Below are 15,236 nucleotides of genomic sequence, written 5' to 3'. Positions count from 1 at the left end.
TTATTTTGCTGACTTCTTGAGAAAAAACTCCTCTATCTCTTCCATAAATAATTAGTGTCCCCAAATGCTGGATGCAGTTTCATTGAAGCTTTCTTATACTGTCTCTTTTATTTCCCCCTTGTTAGGTTTATGTGTGGAATTCATTTTTTCTGTGCTGCTGATTTGCAAACAAAGCTGATTGCTAATTTGACCCATAGAAGATGACGAGAAACTGTGCTGAGATAAAATATTTGACTGTTTCCAAGGGTTTTGATATAAATGCTGGAAGACATCCACACAGTCAGGTATGTTAGAGACTGATGTGTCATTTTGGGAGTCCCTTGTAATGTGGTTCTGAAGTAGTGACCACACCTGTTATTCTGCTGTTGTGCCTTAGCTGTAGAATACATTGTCACATTTGCTATTTCACTGACTTCTATAGCCTTGTTATTTGATTCACAGTCACCTGGACTTACACACACAAAGGAAGAATTTTGATTTTTAATGTATGGAAACTTCTGAAATTGCTTCCCCCGCCCCACACCTTCCTTTCCCATCTTTCTGGTGGATTTTTAAATCCTTGACATATTACTACAAATCATAAATCTTCTCTCTTGGCTAATTCATATTTCTTTGAGCCAGTGGCACAAAGTAGTCTTGTAATATTTATTAAGTCTTCCTTACATCTTTTGAATAGTATCTCTAATGCTAACATCTCTCTGTTGAAATCATGTCAGGTTTCTCCAGCAGTCCTGTAAGAACTCAGTATGTGCCATCATGTGATTTTACTTTTTTTTTCTCTCATCCAAATCTTTACAGGCTGCAATCAGATCCACCGAGAGTAGAGAAAAATCTGTGCATTTTCATTTCTGATGATAGCAACTTTTGCTGTACTACCCTCCACAACTCTCGACTGTTTACAGAGGTGATGACTATTGGTGTGGGAGACAGATAAAGAAGATGAGGAAGAAAATGATCCTTGACTAGCTGAAGCCAGTAAGTCTTTCTTGACCTCTGGATCCATGATGCTACAGCCCTGCCTATATTTTCCACTCAAAACATTTTCCTTTTACATAGGAGAGTCCCCCTCAAAAGTATTCAGATTTAATTTCAGGGAAGGGTTGACTTGAGAAGGGCCTTGGGAGCAGGGATGTTTGGCTAGGAACACAAACCTTTTCCTTGCCACTTAAAACAGGCTGCTTTCACTCTGTATTATAGCATCATGTTTTCCTGTTGATGTTTTTTTCCTTTTACTTAATGGTCTTAATGACATACTGTGGTGAAGCTTGCAAGCAAAGCAAACAGGATGATTTGTTAACTGTGCTTTCTATTAAGCAACAGTGCTCTGTGGGAGGTGCAGCTCGGAAGAGACTGGATGAAGTATTAATCTAGTTTGCTAATGACTAGGTACAGAACATTTCTTTGTCTTGAGGGCTTGATAATTTAGTCTAAATACCAGACTGCAATATGATGACCTTCGTGTAGGGTATTCCTTTAGGCAATGCCCGGTCCCACAGCTGTGTGTGGCTTTTCTTGTTGTTTTATGTCCCACAAGAAGCACTTTTGAAAGCTGCCACAGCTGCAACTGGAAAAGCCAAAGGAAATTTATGTGTAGAGAGTTTCACAATGGGGCATCCAGAGCAGATATGAAGAGATTTTCACCTGGCTGGGTGAGATAGCTTTAGAATTAGATTTTCTCTTGCCTGCTATTGCATCAGTCAGTTCCCATGAGCTGCATGGCTTTCCTATCTCTGCACTCCCCCTGGGTCACTGTGCAGCTCCTCTTCTTTTTCTTCTCCTGCCACTTGCATTCGTCTCCTCTAAAGTCCCATTTGCTTCCCTGGACTCACTGCTTCTTGTAGCTTTATAGACAAACACAGTTAAAATAAAGTTTATATTGCATGGCATGAAACCAGTGCTTTGATCATGGTGTCAGCCTTCTGTTCCTGCCCACAATGAAAATTTCTGTCACACTTTCCCCCTGATTTAATTCAAAGCAGCCAGTGCCAGAACTGCATACAGTAGTTTTGGGTTTTTTGTTTGTTTGTTAGGTTTTGTTCCTTTCTTTTTTCCTGTTGCTGTTATCTACTGCCCCATTTAAAACTCTTAAGGGCAGGTTACCATACATATTTTTTCTTCTTAATTTTTTTCCCTCTAAAAATAGCTGTAACTTTCCTATACTGTGTGCTGACCCACTGTGTTTAAAAAAAAAATCCCCCCCCCAAAAAATCCAACAAAAACATCCTCCCATGCAGGCAGCTGGGTATTGTGGATGTCCAAGGTGGTAAGCTTTTGCTGTGGAAACCCCAAAATCAGAAGCAAGCTTTTTGTACTCATAAAATTTGACACTAGACAAGCCTTTTAATTGTTGCATAGTGCAGGGTAGATAAAAGACATAGGTTCAGACAGATAAAAGGCAGCTTCTTTCCTGTTTAATGATTTTTTTCCCCCCTTATTCCTAAGGCCTGTAGTTGAGTATACTTGAGTTTTGTTATGTAGCAATAAGATTATGAACACAAAGGTTAGCATTGAGACAATATTTGTCATTAATACTTAGAGTAATCAGCAGTAACTGTAAATATCTGATTTCTTTGCATCCAGTCTGGGTTTTAAGGAAATAAATAAGTTATAGTGTCATTCTTATAAACAATTTCTCTATACATTTCAGGGCCTATAATTACTGTGGCTGCTTATTATGACATTTATGTAATGTATGAGAGCTTCTGTTTCCAGCTTTTGTATTTTAGTGGTTGTCATTTTCTTGATAGTACTTTTTACCTGTTGGACTTAAAAGTGATACTAAGTAGTTGGTGAATCAAGAAATTCTTTTTGGGTTTTGTGCCTTCTGTCCTGTTGCCAGCATTCTGAAGAGCACACATTTTGCTCAGTTTCTATGTTAGATGCCAAAAGAGAGGATTAAATCCAAGTTTGAAGAGCTCTGCAGCTTTGGCTTTTTTGGTTATCTGGTAGCAATGGTAAGACTGAGACACAAGAAAGTCAGGGAGATGTGTTGTAACATGTTGTGTGCCTGAGTCTCAGAAATTAAATTTTCTGTAACTTTTCCAGGTTTATAATCAAGCAGTAACAGCAATTCCTTATCTTTAAGTCCTATTCAGGTACTGAATTGCAGATTTCTGGTTATGCCTGAACCCAAATGTGTCTGTTTGTGACACAGCAGCGTTTGTCTGGGCTGGTTGCTACTAAAATCCATTTTCAGTCTCAGTTTCATATACCCTGATCCTATAAGCTTTCCTACAACCTGAGAAAAATGACAGTAAAAGGCAGTAGAACTGTCTGTCTTGTCAGAGTGATCCATGAAAGGAGCCATCCTTTCAATTGCTGTTTCTATTCCATCCCTCCAGCCAGGCCTCCTACATCTGTAAATCTGTGTATTTTTCTACTTATACTGATGTTAAGTGTGGCTTAGTCTTAGAACAGAATCAGTTCTTCTGGTAATGATTGATCTGCTTATTCCTTAATTGGATGTGTCTTTGTTTTGGTTTAGAGCACATTTGGGAGAAAACCTCCAAAGGAGTTCTCAGATTTAAGCGACCTCTCCCCTAAATGGTTTGGGAAACTATTTCCTCGGAGAGAAGTGGAAAAAACTTTATTTAACAGGCAAAGCACTCCCCAGCACAGCCCAGTCTGTGTGAGGGACATGGGGCAGCAAGTGCAGTCTCTGATAACAAACTCTGTGCCTCTTCTCTCCTCCTTCACTCTCAGAACCTGTCCCAAAGGTGCAGAACTTAATATCCAGCACAAACAGAACAGGCATCATAAAGTCACCCCAGGAGACAGTCTTGTAGCACACAACTTCTAATTTTGGTGGGGCTTTTTTGTTGTTGTTGTTTTGTTTTTTTTAACCAAAAGGCATCTAAAAACCTCTGCAATTAAATTCAAAGTTTTGGTCTCCACAAACTGGGAACTGCCTGCATTTTTTGTTGTAAATGCTTGTTGGATAAAACTGTTTCCCCTGTTAATGAAGGTCAAGAGGAAGTAAAGCAGTTGTCACAGTTCAGCAGACAGGGAAAATTGTTTGTCTGTTTTTCTTACTGTTCCTGCTTTCATTAAAGCAATGTGCTCACTGGAATATCTAATTAGCTGTAATACTTGCCAGAGGAATATTACTTCTTTATTACTGTGTGAATCACTCTGAGCACAGCTTTTGAATACAAACACAAATAAGATGTTTCTAAAAAACCCTAAAGTAAGTTGAATTTTCTGGTGCTCCATTATGAGCAGAGCGCATCAAAGCCGTAAACAAGAGGAACAAAATTTTATTTCAGCTTTTCCTCTGGCCTGAAGCCAGAATTGCTCCTAGTGCTGGGATCCTTGTGCCTGGGCTGGTGGCTGGGCTGCAGTGAGGTCCCTTTGAGAGGCTGGACCATGCAGGATGCTTTGGGAAGAGGGGGAGGGAAACTCTGCTGGGAATGCACAGCAGCTTGTTTTCTTTGCTCTTACAGGCACTCTGTGTTATAAAGCTTTTTATCAACTTGCTGTGAATTTATGAGCTTTTATGTGTCTTTTATGAACTTGCAGAAATTGAAAGCAGGCATTCAGATCCCCAAGTTTCTCTAGTTGACTAGCCTAGTTCATTTTATTAACTGGTACTTCCCATTTATCAAATCTCCCCTTTTGAAGCAGAAATCTCTTGCTACCAGTATTGATTCATTTACTTTGAAAAAATATAAATAACTAGCTCCAAAATTATTTTTGAGATACTTCTCCTAGAACATATTCACTGCTTACTGCAGCTGAGAGTTGGTTTCTTTTCTGAAGTAAAAAGAAACAAGAGGAAATAGAAACAGTGGAGGTTTAGGTTGGATATTAGGAAAAATGTGAGGTCTGTAGCATCATGCAGGCTCAGGCTTTTATTGAAGAGCTGCAAGGCTTATACATACATCTTTATTAAAGCTTTTATTTTAAAAAAAAGGCTTTTCAAGGCAAATTGTGTTTGCAGATTTCAGCAGTGCTACTTTATTTCTCTGTGATAAAAACATAGTTATTAATTTTGTGTGCTCAAAGTGAAGTAGAAAAAAATAATAAAAGAAATTGGAAATGAGAAAACAGTTGGCCTTATTAAGTCAGTGGAGGCCTTGAGGTGTCTTAAAGTTTCAACCAGAAACTCATCCTTTTTCCATCTTACTTAACTTAGAAACAAGAGCTGTAAAAGAGGTTTACTTTTTCCATCTTATTTATCACTTTAGTGAGATAGCATATAATTCGCAAGTATCTTACTTTTCAAGTTAAAATGGGTCCTTTTAATAACTACAAACATGGATTTGGATGCAGGGCAGTAAAATGTTCAAAGCCTTGCAGGCTCTTAGCCTCACTGAAGCTTGAAAACGTTAAAACGATTTGCATGAAATTGTTTCCATCTCAGGAAGAGGAAAGCAAATTGAAATTCTGTCTCTTCTGAAATGTTTCTTTGGCTGGGATACCAGGGGTAGGGTAGGAGGTTGAAGTTTTTGTGGTCAAATGCTGCCTCTAAGTGCTTGCAATGGGATTCAGTGCAAGTTGAAGTCAACTTCTTTTCCTGTTGAAAAAAGTGGAGAGAGTCAGTCTGTACCATCAGCCTGTAATTCCATACAATAAGAATCTTTCTCCTGTAGACATTGTGGTACAAGTTAAAATAAGTGCTTGTGCTGGGAAGAGCAGCAAAGCTCAGCACCAAATAGTCTGGCACCAGCTAGCACTTAATCTGCTATGTCAAAGGTGAGCTAAGGCTTAGAAATTAGGTCTATTAACAGGGTGAACTTTTCTTAGTAACTGGATCAGTGCCTGCAGCCTGACAGACTAGAAATGTTGAGCCTTGTCATAGTGCCTCTAAAAACAATGGAGCAAGTTTCTGCATCTGTTCCAAAACAGAAAAACTCCCAAACTTTCATAAAGAGTTTTACTGGGTGTAAAATTTCTGCTGTTCAGATGAGCACACTGAAAGAATAAAAAGCTTCCATTAATGTTGTATTGGTTACAGAAAGTTTGTATATTGAAAAGCAGAAGGACCAGAAATATTTTCACGCTATATTTTATTCCTGAAGCACTGCCTTTTGTATTGCATCTTGAATTACCTGTTCTGTGCATGCCTCTATTCCCTTTGTTTCATCTTTGCAAAAGCCTTCCTGGCTGCTCTAGGTCTGACCTGACACACCCAATGGGATAAGGTGAAGGTGTCTGCACAGCAGAAAATAACTCCAAGTGAAAAGTTGGAGGGAAAGGGGGTGGTGGGGAGGTGTTTTCAAATTGTTTATTTATTGCAAAGTTTCCATTAAAAATACCTTTGCTTCAGCCAAGAGACCTCCTGGGGTCAGCAGGACCTGTGGGGAACAGAATGGACACTTGGATGAACAAGGGAAGTGAAGGGAGTGGATCTGAGCTCATCTACAGGAAAAAGAGGAGGGGATATTTTGGAGGGAAAAGCTGAGGTGAGGAGTTCACTCACTCTGCCACAAGCTATGTTTGCACAAAGTGCAAAAAACCACAAGGAACCTGCCAGAAGCAGGCCTGCATTGCATTTGGTCTGGGCCTCTTGGTGCAATTTTTAAAGTCTGTTGTATGATTTCCTGTCCAGTATCTTTCCACCAAAAACTGACAGAAATTTAGGTTAAGCTATAGATCTTGGGTCCATTCACTGCAAAAACTTGGGTGATGACTGCCCGCAGCAAAGGTTACTTTTTAATGCTGTGTCAGATTTCCCTCAGTGACTGTCAGCCCTGACTGGCTGTGAGTTTGTGCTTTTCTCACTGGGGAACTGGAAATCATTTCAGTATAATTATGAATTTTAGAAAAATCCAGCTGAAAATCTCACCTTTCTCCCCTCTAAGTTGTCCAAGTTTTTTCCAGCTAGGAGCTGCACAGAAGTGAGGCAGGGGAAATGACATCAGGGAACAGCTGTAAATTCAAAGGCTCAAAGAGAGTTCACTCATCCTGGCATAAATTGTGTTTGCATAAATAAGGACCAGAGGTGAAGGTCAATCTAAAGTGAACCCTGCTTGACCTCTGAATTCCAGGTTAAGTTTTACAAGCTGCCAAAGGAGAGATTAAAAATACATAAAGATGCAACCAAGAGCATTAATGAAATTCTTGAGAACCCATTACATTGTTGGCACAGAATTCATAACAGAGTTTTGAGCTGTTGATGACAACAGTGTAATTCTTCATTTGGTTTTATCAGTGTGTGGGATTTGGGGTTTATCTGGATTTTAAAGCTCTCATGGTGGCCCTGACACTGCTCAGGAGCTGGTAGGAAAAGCAGAGTCAGAGCTCCTGGCAGGCACAGGGTGTTTTCCACCAGAGTGGATTGTGGAGGAATTGTCTGGGACTTGGATTGTCCCTCTGGGTGATCACAGCCCAGTTGCTATGATTTGTATAATTCCATACATTTGACTCCCAAAAATTCCCAGCCCAGGGGCTTGAGCTGACAGGGCAGCACACAGATTGTTCTTTGTGCAGTGCCCAGATTTGGGGTTCCCTGTCAGCTTTTCTACTTCCCACGAATTATCCCATAATCCAAAATTCCCTGCTCCATTCCTGCTGCCATAATCTCACAGTGCCATACGGAGTGTGGATATTCCCATGCAGAGCTGCCCCTTGAACCCCAGCTGTGCCAGGAACAGGCAGAGATTCCAAGGAAGCTCAGCAGCATCAGAACAGGTGAATATTCCAAAGAGTTTATTGTTTAAAACCCACATCCCCCAGCCCCACCCATGTCCCTGAGGGGCACTGGACAGAGTTGCCTGGAATTCAGCTGATTTAATGCCCCTGAGCCCAGGCTCCAGGCGATGTTTTCAAGCAGGAGGAGGCAGGGGCTGGAGGTGCTCCCAGCCCATTCCAGGGCAGCCCCGTGCACATAGGAGGACATCTCTCCATGCAGAAGTTCAGTTCCTTTCAGGGCCTCAGCAGTGACCTCTGCAAGTTCTTTTCCCTCAGGAAAGGGGTGCACATCCCTGCCTTCAGCACACCTCCAGTGGGACCAACCTGCAAAAGCTTTCCATCCCTTCTGCACTTCCAGCTGGTTCCCTGAGAAATTACCACCTTCATCCAAACAAAACTTCATCCCACACATTTGATTAAGGTATCTCTTCAGGCTGCTGCTTGGGATTTAATATCTGTGAGGATAGATTGCCTTGGCTTTAATGCTGCTGCTGGGTGATGGCCTCAGGCTCTGGGAGGTCAGAAGTAGGAATTGCTGTCTGAGCCCCTCTGCAGGCAGCCTGTGCTGCCATCACCAGGGAATTCCAGCTGTTCCTTGGGGTGCTCTTCGGCTCTTCCTGGCCTCTGTCCAGGCTGAAGCACCTCCAGGTGCCCGGTCAGAGCAGCCCCGGGCCCAGCAGCCACGGGCACCCCAGCCCCCATCCCTGGGGTGTGTTTGGCACAGGCAGGACACCACAGAGCCCAAAGACAAGAGGTGCTGGTTGCCTTCCAGGGGCTCCTGGTTTCCTCCTGCCCCACATTCCCTGCCAGCTGAGACACCAAGGAACCTTGCTGGCAGTGAGCAGGAGCCGCTGAGAGGCCTCTCTGCAGCTCTGGGCCACAAAAGCAGCCCCAGCTTCAGCAGCTGCCACCATTTTAGCAACACTCACCTGCAGCAAATGCCCCCTGTCTCTCTCCAGAAGAATTTTGGTCATGCAGCAAGGGAAGCCTCAGGACCCATCCTACTCTTTTCTCTCTGCAAAACAACATTGCAAGAGCAAATTTACAGCTGCTGGATAAATCCTGGAAAGGACAGGAAAATCAGAGTTATTGGTGCTGTTATGTTGGCTGCCAGCCAGTTCTACCTTACAGCCACAGCAGGGGCTGGTGTGTAAAGCAGCTTTAGCAGAACAGAAGGAGCTGCGGTTCCCTTGCTGGTTCCAAGGATTCCCATGCTTGCGAGGTGCATACTTGTGACCCAGAGATTGGTTCAGTCAGTTGGACCCCAATATATCCTGTGACCTGGAAATAAAGATGAAAATTCATAGCTGACTTTCAATAAAGGAGGTCTTACCATTACAGAGCTTTTTTTGTTGTGAGGGAGGGGGGCAGTATCTCACCCGGCGGTGCTGAAGAAGCAGCCCGAGTGGAACCGTGCCCAGCCGAGCGGCTCCTGCCGTGCTCCAGCCCCGCTCGTCCCACAGGGGTGCGGCGGGCAGGAGCTCCGCGGCTGTGCGGACCCGGGGAAGGGGAGCTCGGCGCTGCTCTCCGCTGGGGGCTGCGGGGGCTCCGCACACCCGCGGGGTGTAGGCGGTACCGCGGGATGGGAGCGGCGGGATTCAGGGCGCCAGGGCTGGCACGGCGGTCCCGGTGTCCCAGCCGGTTCCAGCGGCGATCCAGCGTCCGCACGAGGAGATTCCGCCGCCATTCTCTCGGGCACAGTTACCGGCAGAGCCCCGGCTCCCTGCAGCAGAGGAGGGATCGTGCCCGGAGTCCCACGCCCGCTGCGGCCGGAGCAGGAGCGGCAGCGTCGGGCTCGGCCCAGCGCCCGTCCCGGAGCGGCTCCGGCTGCCCGCGGTAAGCCCAGTCCCGGTTCTGATCCCGGCCCCAGTCCCGTCCCGATCCTGCGTTCCGCACCCTGCCGGCTCGGGAAGAGGCGGCACCGCTGGGAACCCCCGGCGGGTACCGACAAAACCCAAAACCGACCCCGGGTCCTACCTAAGCACCCTGGGCTCCGCGCGGCACCGGGAGCAGTTCCTGGGTTGGGCTCGCGCAGCGTTCCGAGAACAAGTCCCACCGCATCCCAGAAGAAGCATTCCCTACTCCCCTTCCTGCCCCCACCCCGCCCCCCAATCCTCCCCCCACCTCTCCTTCCCCTGTCCCCTCTCCCTGCTGCCCTGCATACCTACTGCCCTGCCCTACGTCCTGGGTCCCCCACCCCGACCACCCCTCTGGCCCCCATTCCCATCTTCCAGCCCCTCCTTTTTCTCTTTCCCCCGCAGCTCGGGGTGCCGGATAATAAAGCCCAGAGGGCCGGACCGGCGCCCCCACCGTCCCTGCAGCCCCACACGGGGACCGGCCGCTCTGCGGGTGTCCCCATTCCGGTCCAACACACTGCCCGACACTGCCGGGGCTCCGGCTTTCCCTACATCACACTGGGGGTCCCCAGGGGGGTTTAGGATGGGGCCCCCTCACTAGGAGGTGGTCCGGGGGGATGGGGTTGGGGTTAATGGGAGGGGCCGGGGTGGGTGGGGGGTACAAGAGGCGGGGCCCCGGGGGGAGGGAGGGGTGGGTGGGGGGAACAAGAGGCGGGACGCCGTTCGTTTGTCTGGCGATTTTTTTTGCGTGCGGGTTTTCACGGTTCAGAGTGACACGCCCCCCTCCGCCTCCCCCCGGGGCCCCGTCCGGGGAGAGCCCGGGGTGGGCGGCGCCAGGGGATTGACCCCCCCCAACCCCACCCACCCGGCCCCCGCCTGCGGAGGAGCTCCTCTTAGTGAGGGGGCCCATCCTAAACCCCCCGACCCCCAGTCCGCCCCCTCAGTGTGATGTGGGGACAGCCGGACCCCCGGCAGTGCAGGGCAGTGTTGTGTGGGGATCCCACGAGGGGCGCCGGCTCGGGCTCTGTGGCCTTTATTATCCGGCACCCCGAACCCCGCGGCTGCGGGGGAACAAAGGGAGAGGGGACAGAGAGGAGGGACAGCAGGGATGGCAGGGGCAGCAGGGATGGGCTGCGGAGGGAAGCGGGAGGGGAGGGGAACGGCCGGGTGGGGGGGAGAGGGACGGTGGACACGGGAGGGGGAATAGAAGGGGGTACGGGGTAGGGACAGGAAAGGAAAAATGGGGGGAAGGTTTGGGGGGAGAGGAGGAGAGGGTTTGGGAGAGAAAGAACAGGAACACGGAGAGGAGGAAGGACAGGTAGAGAGGGGAGCAGGAGGCGAGGCCGACAGGGGAGGGGAAAGGGGGAAAAAGGAAGAGAAAGAAGGGGAACACGAGGAGGAGGAAGGAGGGGGAGAGGGTTTGAGAAGAGGGGAAGCCGAAGTCCGTCCCGTCCTTCTGTGCGGAGCCCGACAGCAACAATTAGTGCGCAGCGTGCTCAGCCTGAGCAAATGGCGGCCGAGGGGAATGCCGGGGATTAAATCACCTCGGCCCCGCCCCGCGCAGCCGCACTGGGGCAAAGCCGCACTGGGGCCCCGCGCACCTGAGCCGGGGCCGCTCCCGGTACCGCCCGGAACCGCCCCTGAATCACCGCCCCGGTACCGCCCGGAACCGCCCCTGAATCACCGCCCCGGTACCGCCCGGTCCCGTCCCCGGTACCGCCCCTGAATCACCGCCCTGGTACTGCCCGGTCCCGTCCCCGGTACTTTCGGGCCCCGCCTCACAGAGCCCCGGTTCCGGCCCGAGCCCGGCCCGGCTCCCCGCCCTGACCATCGCTCGCGGTCCGGCCCCTGTCCCCTGGGCCGAACCGGAGCTGCTCCCGGTATAAGACATGTCAGCACTATCTTAAATAAATATCTGTATTTTATAATCACATGTCATTACTGCTGCTGAGAATAAATGTCTCTGCCTTCTTCCACGCTGCATCATGTACATAAATGCAAACTAATTGCAGTAGTAGTGATAGGCTGTAGAAATATGGATATTAAATACATGTTTGTGTAATTTAAGATTGGAGAAAGCCCACATACTTGAACCAGGACTTTGGCAAACCTCAGAGTGAGTTTTTGCTATTGTTTGCAAGGCAATCTTCCCTCTAAATAATGCTAAGCATGTAAAGCTTTATGGCACCATATCCTGGTCACAGTGAGCCCATGAAGTAGTCATTCCCTGCAGCAACAGAAAGAGAACTGAAGAGGGGAAATAATCAGATGCCAGTAAATTAATTTGTTTATTAACTTTGGGGTAGTATAGCCCTCCTTAGGACTTCTGTTTCAAGACATACTAATGACCTAAAAGTAGATCTTGAAAATGGGTCTGTGCTTCTTGCTAAAAATCATTCCATTGGCAAAAAAAAAGGCAATCATATTTGTAACTTGATGTCCAAGATGTGCAATACTAAAGTGGCAATCTGATAACAGATATGGGTTGACTAAGATGGCAGAGTTTAAAGCAGTGCAATTTCAAGTTGTGTACTTCTAACATTTTTTTTTTTTTAAATCAGCAGGAACTTATCTGAATAATATATGTTCTGTGATGAATAATTGAGCAAGGGAATGTCAGAGAATACCTGAAAAAGGATATGGTAGTGTGGTAAAGGACATCATGATATAACTACTAGATGCATTTCCACCTGCATCAAGAGAGTTTTCTAAAGTTTGGGAAGTTTGAGGAACTTTAAATGAAGATACATGTCACTCTCACATATATCTCATGCTAGGGAGATATTTCTCTGCGTGATCTTGTCTTGGTTTAAGACAGTTTCAGAGAAGGATGCTCTAAAATGAGTCATCTCCCCTTTTAGTCTTAACCCTTCCTTTTTCACCAAAAAGGAGAGACAAATGTGAGTAGATATAAGTGAAAAAGTAACAGCTTACTTAAAGATGAAACAGCAACAGGTGAAAAATAATGGTGATAATCACTAGTTATAAGTTGCTGAACCTTCCTGACTCCCTGGAAAAAAGAGAAACAAAATGGTGGAGAAACCTCTCTCCCAAGGTGGTGCACTCCATAGATGATCTCCAGGAGACAAAGGCACAAAAGGGACAAACCCTTCCCTCAGGATGGCCCAAGAGACAAAGGCAAAAGTGGCAGACAAGTCCTGCTGGGCTCAGCCTTCCCCTGGAACAGAAGACCGGGAAGGCAGGAGCTACAAAGCCATTCTGGTGCCAGATGGGGGGTGCTGGCAGTGCCTGGGAGCTCTGGCTGATAGCATAGGATTTAAAATGTTTCTAAAATCATGGGAATTATATACAACAGATTCAGGGGGTGGAAAGAAAGGTTGGGTCCGGCAGGCCTGGAAAGGAACCAGGCCCTGGGAACTAATGTTGAGCTTTGTCATTATTGAATCATGTGAAACTGCACCTGTGTAATCATCTTATGATAAATAATATGATTGTTAAATGTAATAATTGATGGTAAATTGAATATATTATTGTTTAATCGTAATAAGAATCATGAGAAACGATGTAATTGTAACAAGAATCACGAGAAAGGGTATTTTGGGAACCTGATGAAAATCACAAGAATCCATGCTTGGATAAGATCAATGTATACAATAGAACAATATGGGTTTAATAATTATTATATAGTTACATAATGAAAAGGGTACAAAAACATGTCCCTCTTGAATCCATGTCAGAGTCAGATTTGGGTCTGTACCCCTGTTTCCTGAACTCTTCAATAAAAGCACCTGCATACAATCACCCTGTGGTTATGTGTTTCTACGCTAACATGGCCTCGTGGTGTCAGCCTCCCCAATTCTGGGTGTGTGCCTGAGTGAGGTCAGTGCTGCTGCTTGCTACCTCCTCCTGCTGCTTGCTGGACCCCGCTGGTGTTGGTGCTCTGATCACTGTCTCAACGTGGGGAGGAGGAAAATCCACCAGTCAAGCACTGTGGAATGGTGGCCTAGCCCTGACCAGTTCCACACTGGGGATAGATGTTGTGAAATTCATTCTGGAACAGTTTTGGTTTGCAAAATGCAGCCTCTCATGAAGCAGCCTCCTCCAGAGCCCAGAGAGAAACAAAAGGTTTCTGCCTTGCACTGTCTCACCTTCCCTGTGAGAACAAAAGAGAAATACAAGAGGGTCTGCCTGAGCGACCCTGACCTTAAGAAAGTGCTGGCAATCCCTGACATCCTCAGTTTGTTTCTGGCAGCCAGTCTTCAAGACAAGTAGTCGTTCTGGGCATATGACAATAGCTATGGAATACAATACCATTTTGAGTTACCCAGGAGAGGTCCCTACTCTTTAGATTTGAGAATGATAGACTTCCAGTAAGTACAGGGAGGTAACTGCAGTGCTTCACATACCTAGTGTAGAAAGAGAATTTCTTTCCTAACCAGGATGGTGGAAGTGTGCAGGCTTGGCTGAAGGATTCATCATAATTGTAAAATTTTGGTAGGTGTGGTTATCACAGGTTTATAAATACATATACATGGACTTTTAATAGGAATAGAAATACCCTAAAAACAAAGCTACAGAAGCAATACAGAAGTAAAAAGAATAAAAAGCTTCATAAAATAAAAGCAATGTCTCCTTTCAAAACTGTGGCCCTTATATAAAATGTATAGAAAGGATCTGGTTCTGGAAAAGTGATTTCTGGAAAGCCACGCTTAAATGCATGTGACGTACTAAGGAACTCATGTACGTGATGTACTTACAGCATTATACACATTGCCATGCACAAAACTGTGGTCTTAATCTTTGCTAAAAGCAGATACCATCTGCTTGTAACTCCTGCTTAAATGAATGAACCTGCATACAGTCAGCAGTGCATCAACCACGTCAGTGTGACTAGGCTCTGTGATGGATAGAATCTGAATAAATCAGTAAAATAGAAATTAATTATTTTCAGGCATATGTAGTTTTATAATGGTTGCATTGCATTAACCATTCATCACTATCTTTTCACTTGGATTGTGACAGTCACTTGTGTCTTCCTTAAAAGATGTGGTAATGCCTTTAGAATAGAGCTGTCATCCTGTATGATCAGTCCACAGAGACTTTGGTGCTGCTTGTAGGTATCACTGAGTTACAGAGAGCTGATAACATTAACACTGCTGAAATGACTGAATGGCAAGAGCTGTATGTACAGTTTTGCTCAGCTCCTTGCATAATCGACATATAGTTGTCATCAACCCTACCTCTTTGATGTTTGGCTCTTTGACCTGTGGTTACTGAACAGCTGGCCACAGAGAGGCAGCAAAAATTGGTAAATGGTAATATGGTAAAATTCTGGTCTTGCTGAGTTAGGAGTACAGTTGCGTCTGATGAGAGTATGTACATCTGCAGAGACTATGCTAATAAACAAACTTTCTTCCCCAGTGATACTACTTTTACTCTGTGTTCTTACTCAGGAATCTATTAATATTCTTTCTGAAATATGAAAAGGAATAGTAGTAGAAGGATAAGAAAACAAAAAGCACTGATCGTCAGTATCTTCTACTGAATTATACACCAATGGTATTCATTGCATGAAAAAATCCTCAAAGGGCTGTGGTCAGATGGTTGTCACGGCTGTAACACAACAGTACAATCTAGGAGGAGAAAAAAAGCCCTTCAGTTCGCCCAGAGTGACAGACACCATGATGAAATGTTTAACACTGTGTTTTAGAGTTATATTTCTCCTTATGGCAGGACATATACATTATCATGCCAGCCTCACCCCATCAGGAGTCCATCAGGGCTCAT

At 45.9% G+C, this 15,236-nt stretch overlaps 3 long non-coding RNA genes across 3 annotated transcripts; 1 reads left to right on the top strand and 2 right to left on the bottom strand.

Annotated features, from left to right (window-relative positions):
* Positions 1 to 4,927: 4,927 nt before the first annotated feature.
* LOC116995105 lies at positions 4,928 to 6,889 on the bottom strand. The gene is made up of 3 exons (XR_004417663.1): positions 6,788 to 6,889; positions 6,258 to 6,296; positions 4,928 to 5,515 (listed from the first exon to the last, which is right to left on the bottom strand). It is a non-coding gene; the product is annotated as an uncharacterized LOC116995105 (long non-coding RNA).
* A 749-nt stretch (positions 6,890 to 7,638) lies between these two features.
* On the top strand, positions 7,639 to 8,970 carry LOC116995106. Its single transcript, XR_004417664.1, has 2 exons — positions 7,639 to 8,053; positions 8,405 to 8,970. It is a non-coding gene; the product is annotated as an uncharacterized LOC116995106 (long non-coding RNA).
* LOC116995102 lies at positions 8,562 to 9,709 on the bottom strand. The gene is made up of 3 exons (XR_004417660.1): positions 9,012 to 9,709; positions 8,757 to 8,913; positions 8,562 to 8,647 (listed from the first exon to the last, which is right to left on the bottom strand). It is a non-coding gene; the product is annotated as an uncharacterized LOC116995102 (long non-coding RNA).
* Between the last annotated feature and the right edge of the window lie 5,527 nt (positions 9,710 to 15,236).

Source organism: Catharus ustulatus, chromosome 4 (genome assembly GCF_009819885.2).
Source record: "Catharus ustulatus isolate bCatUst1 chromosome 4, bCatUst1.pri.v2, whole genome shotgun sequence".
NCBI classification, from domain to species: domain Eukaryota; kingdom Metazoa; phylum Chordata; class Aves; order Passeriformes; family Turdidae; genus Catharus; species Catharus ustulatus.
The sequence above is the reverse complement of the archived record's forward strand: the minus strand, read 5'-3'. Positions and strand labels throughout refer to the sequence as shown.